This window comes from Lolium rigidum, chromosome 7 (assembly GCF_022539505.1).
Source record: "Lolium rigidum isolate FL_2022 chromosome 7, APGP_CSIRO_Lrig_0.1, whole genome shotgun sequence".
In the NCBI taxonomy this organism is placed as follows: Eukaryota; Viridiplantae; Streptophyta; class Magnoliopsida; order Poales; family Poaceae; genus Lolium; species Lolium rigidum.
Window position 1 is genome coordinate 215004212 of NC_061514.1, and position 8668 is coordinate 215012879.

Consider the following 8668-nt stretch of genomic DNA (forward strand, 5'->3'; position numbering starts at 1 on the left):
GGTAGCTCAGAAAATTACGCCAATTTACGAGCATGATCCTCAGATATGTACGCAACTTTCATTCAATTTGAGCATTTTCGTTTGAGCAAGTCTGGTGGCCTAATAAAATCCATCTTTACGGACTGTTCTATTTTGACAGATTCTGTCTTTTATTTCGCATTGCCTCTTTTGCTATGTTGGATGAATTTCTTTGATCCATTAATGTCCAGTAGCTTTATGCAATGTCCAGGAATGTTAAGAATGATTGTGTCACCTCTGAACATGTGAATTTTTATTATGCACTAACCCTCTAATGAGTTGTTTCGAGTTTGGTGTGGAGGAAGTTTTCAAGGATCAAGAGAGGAGTATGATGCAATATGATCAAGGAGAGTGAAAGCTCTAAGCTTGGCGATGCCCCGGTGGTTCACCCCTGCATATATTAAGAAGACTCAAGCGTCTAAGCTTGGGGATGCCCAAGGCATCCCCTTCTTCATCGACAACATTATCAGGTTCCTCCCACGAAACTATATTTTTATTCGGCCACATCTTATGTACTTTGCTTGGAGCGTCGGTTTGTTTTTGTTTTTTGTTTTGTTTGAATAAAATGGATCCTAGCATTCACTTTATGGGAGAGAGACACGCTCCGCTGTTGCATATGGACAAATATGTCCTTAGGCTCTACTCATAGTATTCATGGCGAAGTTTCTCCTTCGTTAAATTGTTATATGGTTGGAATTGGAAAATGCTACATGTAGTAACTCTAAAATGTCTTGGATAATTTGATACTTGGCAATTGTTGTGCTCATGTTTAAGCTCTTGCATCATATACTTTGCACCCATTAATGAAGAAATATTTAGAGCTTGCTAATTTGGTTTGCATATTTGGTTTCTCTAGAGTCTAGATAACATCTGGTATTGAGTTTTGAACAACAAGGAAGACGGTATGGAGTCTTATAATGTTTACCATATGTCTTTTATGTGAGTTTTGCTGTACCGTTCATCCTTGTGTTTGTTTCAAATAGCCTTGCTAGCCTAAACCTTGTATCGAGAGGGAATACTTCTCATGCATCCAAAATCCTTGAGCCAACCACTATGCCATTCGTGTCCACCATACCTACCTACTACATGGTATTTATCCGCCATTCCAAAGTAAATTGCTTGAGTGCTACCTTTAAAATTCCATCATTCACCTTTGCAATATATAGCTCATGGGACAAATAGCTTAAAAACTATTGTAGTATTGAATATGTACTTATGCACTTTATCTCTTATTAAGTTGCTTGTTGAGCGATAACCATGTTTCTGTGGACGCCATCAACTATTCTTTGTTGAATATCATGTGAGTTGCTATGCATGTCCGTCTTGTCTGAAGCAAGAGAGATCTACCACCTTCATGGTTGGAGCATGCATGTTGTTAGAGAAGAACTTTGGGCCGCTAACTAAAGCCATGATTCATGGTGGAAGTTTCAGTTTTGGACACATATCCTCAATCTCATATGAGAATAATAATTGTTGCCACATGCTTATGCATTAAAGAGGAGTCCATTATCTGTTGTCCATGTTGTCCCGGTATGGATGTCTAAGTTGAGAATAATCAAAAGCGAGAAATCCAAAATGCGAGCTTTCTCCTTAGACCTTTGTACAGGCGGCATGGAGGTACCCCATTGTGACACTTGGTCAAAACATGTGCAATGCAAAGATCCGGTAGTCCAAGTTAATTAGGACAAGGTGCGGGCACTATTAGTATACTATGCATGAGACTTGCAACTTGTAAGATATAACTTTCATAACTCATATGCTTTATTACTACCGTTGACAAAATTGTTTCATGTTTTCAAAATAAAAGCTCTAGCACAAATATAGCAATCGATGCTTTCCTCTTTGAAGGACCATTCTCTTTACTTTTATGTTGAGTCAGTTCACCTATCTCTCTCCACCTCAAGAAGCAAACACTTGTGTGAACCGTGCATTGATTCCTACATACTTGCATATTGTACTTGTTATATTACTCTATGTTGACTATTATCCATGAGATATACATGTTACAAGTTGAAAGCAACCGCTGAAACTTAATCTTCCTTTGTGTTTCTTCAATACCTTTACTTTGATTTATTGCTTTATGAGTTAACTCTTATGCAAGACTTATTGATGCTTGTCTTGAAGTACTATTCATGAAAAGTCTTTGCTTTATGATTCACTTGTTTACTCATGTCATCACCATTGTTTTGATCGCTGCATCCACTACATATGTTTACAAATAGTATGATCAAGGTTATGATGGCATATCACTTCAAAAATTATCTTTGTTATCGTTTTACCTGCTCGGGACGAGCAGAACTAAGCTTGGGGATGCTTGATACGTCTCCGACGTATCGATAATTTCTTATGTTCTATGCCATATTATTGATGATACCTACATGTTTTATGCACACTTTATGTCATATTCGTGCATTTTCTGGAACTAACCTATTAACAAGATGCCGAAGTGCCGATTCTTTGTTTTCTGCTGTTTTTGGTTTCAGAAATCCTAGTAAGGAAATATTCTCGGAATTTGACGAAATCAAAGCCCAGGGGCCTATTTTTCCACGAAGCTTCCAGAAGTCCGAAGACGAGACGAAGAGGGGCCACGGGGTGGCCAAACCCTAGGGCGGCGCGGCCCCACCCCTGGCCGCGCCGGCCTATGGTGTGGGCCCCCGTGCCGCCTCTTGACTTGCCCTTCCGCCTACTTAAAGCCTCCGTGACGAAACCCCCGATGCCGAGAGCCACGATACGGAAAACCTTGCCGAGACGCCGCCGCCGCCGATCCCATCTCGGGGGATCCGGAGATCGCCTCCGGCACCCTGCCGGAGAGGGGAATCATCTCCCGGAGGACTCTACACCGCCATGGTCGCCTCCGGAGTGATGAGTGAGTAGTTCACCCCTGGACTATGGGTCCATAGCAGTAGCTAGATGGTTGTCTTCTCCTCATTGTGCTTCATTGTTGGATCTTGTGAGCTGCCTAACATGATCAAGATCATCTATCCGTAATTCTATATGTTGTGTTTGTCGGGATCCGATGGATAGAGAATACTATGTCATGTTAATTATCAAGTTATTATACATGTGTTGTTTATGATCTTGCATGCTCTCCGTTTCTAGTAGAGGCTCGGCCAAGTTTTTACTTTTAACTCCAAGAGGGAGTATTTATGCTCGATAGTGGGTTCATGCCTGCATTGACACCGGGACGAGTGACGGAAAGTTCTAAGGTTGTGTTGTCTCTGTTGCCACTAGGGATAAAACATTGGCGCTATGTCCGAGGGATGTAGTTGTTGATTACATTACGCACCATACTTAATGCAATTGTATGTTGTTAGCAACTTAATACTGGAGGGGTTCGGATGATAACTCTGAAGGTGGACTTTTTAGGCATAGATGCGGTTGGATGGCGGTCTATGTACTTTGTCGTAATGCCCAATTAAATCTCACTATACTTATCATGTCATGTATGTGCATTGTTATGCCCTCTCTATTTGTCAATTGCCCGACTGTAATTTGTTCACCCAACATGCTTTTATCTTATGGGAGAGACACCTCTAGTGAACTGTGGACCCCGGTCCATTCTTTTAATACTTGAAATACAAATCTGCTTGCAATACTTGTTTTTACTGTTTTCTCTGCAAACAATCATCTTCCACACAATACGGTTAATCCTTTGTTACGGCAAGCCGGTGAGATTGACAACCTCACTCGTTTCGTTGGGGCAAAGTACTTTGGTTGTGTTGTGCAGGTTCCACGTTGGCGCCGGAATCTCTGGTGTTGCGCCGCACTACATCCCGCCGCCATCAACCTTCAACGTGCTTCTTGGCTCCTCCTGGTTCGATAAACCTTGGTTTCTTTCTGAGGGAAAACTTGCTGCTGTGCGCATCATACCTTCCTCTTGGGGTTGCCCAACGAACGTGTGAAATACACGCCATCAGTATCAATCATAAGTCAAGATTGGATGGACTAAGCGAGTCTAATCCATTATTAGAAAAATAAACCATCACGACCAATTCCATAGTTAGTACCTTACTAAGTACCATTATTGCACTTTTGGTAGTAAGGGAAAACAAAGACCTATTTAGCAATTAGGGGTTTATTATCAAATTAGCTTGCATATAAGACCAGCAGCACTAGAAGAAGTCTCAATCATTGAATCTTCAATGAGAAATGGAACAAGTTTATAGAGTTGGAAGAAATCAAAGCATCAAAGTAAGAACCATGGTTCAGAAACAAAACCTAATGGATTCCAGGAAGAATCTGGACAAGGGATATATTCAATTATATCTAGTAAGATCAACACGGAGTTCGAGAGAAGTCGTAGTCTGCATAAGTCAGATCCACACTCCGGAAACGTGAGAGAGTTCAAACTTCGAGGACGAAGTTTAGTTTAAGGGGTAGAGACTGTAATATCCCATTATTTGGGGTTACAAAAATAGAGGAAACAAATGTGTGCATTGCATTCATGCATAGAAAATCCGGGGAATTTTCGCGCTTAAAAGTAAAACAGTCACAGTAACTGAAGTTTCACTTGACCTTGGTGGAATTGAACTAGCTCATCAAGTCAAGCACTATAAACCTCAATGTGACTTTGTAAAACCTTGTTTTGGGTAGAGATGATTTGATCTAAGGGGTTAGATCAAATGGAACTAATAATCAACACAACAACACTTTACTCAGTGATCAATTACTTGATCTTATTAAAGATCACAACATGATATTCCTTGCAATAACATATGAACATCCATTTAATTGGGAATCAAGTAACAATAATTGGAGAAACCATTCTTCACTGATCTTTTCCATGTCTTAAGACTAATCCATGCTCCTACCATGAAACCTCATGGTATTCATTCCACTTCAACATTGGAATGTATAACAAGGAGATCCACTCAAGAAGTATAAATTCTTCCCTAGTCCATATTAGGTATGCAACAAACCCAGAGAGGTGAGAGTTCTATATTATTTATTAAGAAAGCAATAACAAACCTTGAGCTAAACCTTGGATATACATCCAAGTATTCAAATCATCATCTTTAAGAGGAACCTTAGGATATTATTCAAGACAAACCCTAGAGAGAGATAAACATTTATGTTAAACATAGATATTGATGATCACATCAATCTCTATGGAGCCTAACCTCAGGTTAGTATTAAAGTTCTTCCCAAATGAGAGAGACCATTCATACCAACTCTAGATTTACCTATTTAATGAGAGATACCTTAGGAAGCCAAACCTTGATCATTATAAATTGAGTGATGATCATAAACCCTAAGAACTTGAGGTAAAGATATTAAGAACAAGTTGATCATACTCAAACCATGATCATGCTCTTGAGCTATGTGAGGATAAGTTAAACCTTAATAAGATTAGTAGATATTATTCACCACATGAAATCATAGGGAGATCACTAGTAAACAACCTAGGCTTATATCTCAATCCTCAATTGTGAATCACTTGGTGATCATAAGTACAATTTTACCACATCTACATTCCACCTATTCTTCACTTAAGAACCACAAGAAAACCTTTAGAGTCAAACTCTATACTTTATATGGTGAGAAACCATCCATCCATATGACCAAAGTTAACTATAAAAAAGAACCATAGACATTTTAGTTACTTCAATGATGAAAGAAGGATTCTAATAGAAGTCCAATGAAATAAGATAGAACCCATTCTCAGATCCTTAGTAACTAGAGGAGCACATGAAATATTAAGCCAGAAATTTTATTTATCATTCAGAGGGGAGAATAAAGCCTAGGACATATAGGAGATACAAACCATGTGCAATCAGGAGAATATGATTAGAACCCTAATTGTTCATTAATTGAATCCTATGCTTCAATTATTAAACATAATAGACACCCAATGTTAAAACCCTTTAATTAAAACCATGTGTGGTTATCAACCACTTATCCTTATAATTAGAACCAAACTATAATGAGAGTAATATCTACTCTAATATTTCTGGGTATTATTAAAAATATAACACCAATGCTAACCTTGAAATTGGGCTATCATCAACCCTATAAAACCTTAATAAATAAGTGTTCACATAAATTCATGTGTAAGTGACCAACAATCTCAAATGAGAGATCAAGTCCTGAGAGATATTTTAGCACATGAAATCATGCCATATAGTCACTTACTTAATAGAACTCCATAAACAAGCCTTACTTGGTAACTTGTTCCTTGCAAAGCAATACCAAATCAAACAAGATATATCACTAAGTAAGAAAACTACTAATTGGAAAACATATTGAATATTTCCTAAGATAACATTCAAACTCATGTCCATAGGGGTATTGAAATTCACATACCAATACTAATTAATACACAAATGTTATAGTATCATATTAAAATTGCAAATACACCACTCAAGAATTTGTAGTACCCTGAACTAATTCTTGTATGAATGAAATGAGCAAGACCTGCAAAAATAGAAAATAATTCAAGTATGAATTCAAAACAGAATTCAAAACAATAAATAAAAACAGAAATAAATAGAAAAGAAAAAGAGAGAAAACCTTACCTGCCTCACCTGGCCGGACAGCCCACGCTGCAGCCCAACAGCACAGCCCGAAGGAGCCCAGCAGCAGCCCATGAACGCCAGCCCAACCCAGCCTAGGGTACCTCTTCGTTTAAAACGTACGTAGAGAAGACGTTATCGTCTTCGTCTTCTGCAGCGGTGCGAGGCCGCCACGGCGACGACCAGCGCCACGTCCTCGTCGCCGATAAGGACGAGCCCCGGACTCCAAGCCCAAGCCAAAACCCTAGAAACGAGCATTCAAATCCGTCCTCATCCAAACACGAAGTGATTCGTGCAGAAAACCTAGCCGTCGTCTCCGCAGTATCCCGGCCGTCGGCGACGGATTGCCGTCGATTCCGAGCCCGCCTTGATCTATAAAGCCACACCGAGGAGCGCCGAGCTGCACTTGATCTCCCAATCCTCCACTCACACTCTCTGGTTCCCTCTATTTCGCGAAATCCACCGACGAGCATCGCCGGCAGTCATCACATTACCGTCGATGGAGGTCATCCCGGCGTCTACTAAGTGGCCGTGGAGGTGCGCTCGACCATTCTGAGCATCCGTGCGAGAGGGATTGGTCCGGGGTGATCTCAGCTGGGAGTATTTCATCGATTTCGGCCGCGGCACCTCGCCGGAATCCATGGCTGTGTCGTCGACTCCGACAACCCCGCGCATCACCAAGCATACCCACATGTTCCTGGTGAGCTTGCGCTTCGCTTGAGCCTATTATTGCATCCTATCGCCGCCTGTAGCCAGTTCTTGCAACCTGGCCGGAGTTGCTCCGCCACGGGCTTGTTCTCCGGCGAAGCTCCGGTGGCCATTCGGGAAAACCAACATCACCACGGTACTCAGCGTGTCGCGAGGGTCCGATAGAGCCTAGCCGCGCGTCCTGGGGCGCCAGAAATCGGCGGCGCCGCCGCGAACAGACTCGCTGGCGTTTAACCGCCGGTGGGAAGACGTGTCTCGTGGGACCTCTGGTCAATTTGACCTGGTCAGCGTTCCATCTGGTAGCTGACGTGGCCTAAGGCCCACCAGTCAGCCTCTGGGGGTAGAATAGCCCGGGTAGCTTTAGCTTTTAGTTTTTAAATTTAAATCCAGAAAAGATCTGTAACTTTGAATTAAATTGTAAAATCCATTTTAACTCAGAAAAATATAAATGAGATATCAAAATTCTTAGAAAAGTAAACTCTATCCAATAAAAATATAATATGAAATTTTTATTTTTAATAAAAATTCAATTATTTTATTCTTTTTATTTAAGCCTTTAATTTTAATTCTAAATTCAATTAAAATTCAATAATTAGGAAAACTTCATAAAATAAATAAAAACCATTAAGTAAATAAGGAAAACATTAAAATTAATTTTTGTTTACTATAACTTATTAAATCCTTATTAGGAGGATTCAAAACCCTAAATAATAATTACCTTAATTATTAATTGTTTAAAAATAACAAAATGCCAAAATTCCATATTATTTTTATTTTCCAAGTTATTAATAACTTCAACTTTAACATGAAGTTATTAATCATAGAATTAAATGATAAATAGCAAACCCTAAATTCCACATGGAATGATAATACAACCCTATCATTTCATGTGAAACCAAAACCCTAAATTCAATTAGGAACCCTAGTTCCATTACAAATAAAGTGATAACCTCATCATTTCATGTGCAATCCTAAAACCCTAATTCAACTATGCACCATAACCTAGCTCCATTAATCAATATGAAACCCAAATTATTTCTAAACTAAACCCTAGGTTAGAACTTGGGATCATGATACTTTCCTTTCAAACATAGAACCATAATAGCAACTAAATAATTGCCATGACCACATAAAATGTAAGAACCCTATCACTAGTTACTTGCTAAGCTATGTTCTCATCTAAATAAAACTTGTTGATTTAGTAGGATCAACCAAATGTAAAACCCTAGATCCTATTACCAAAGCCATCATCCTTATTCATTCCTATTTACCATCACACCAATGTGATGAACCTCAGAAGCAATTATGTCAAATCTTGAACATTACCTAACCATATTCCACTAAACCCTACTAGTGTTGGATACTTATCAACCATCCTATTTTAGGAGCCAATTATTCCTTACTTAATAGAACCAACAGTAAAACCTAGA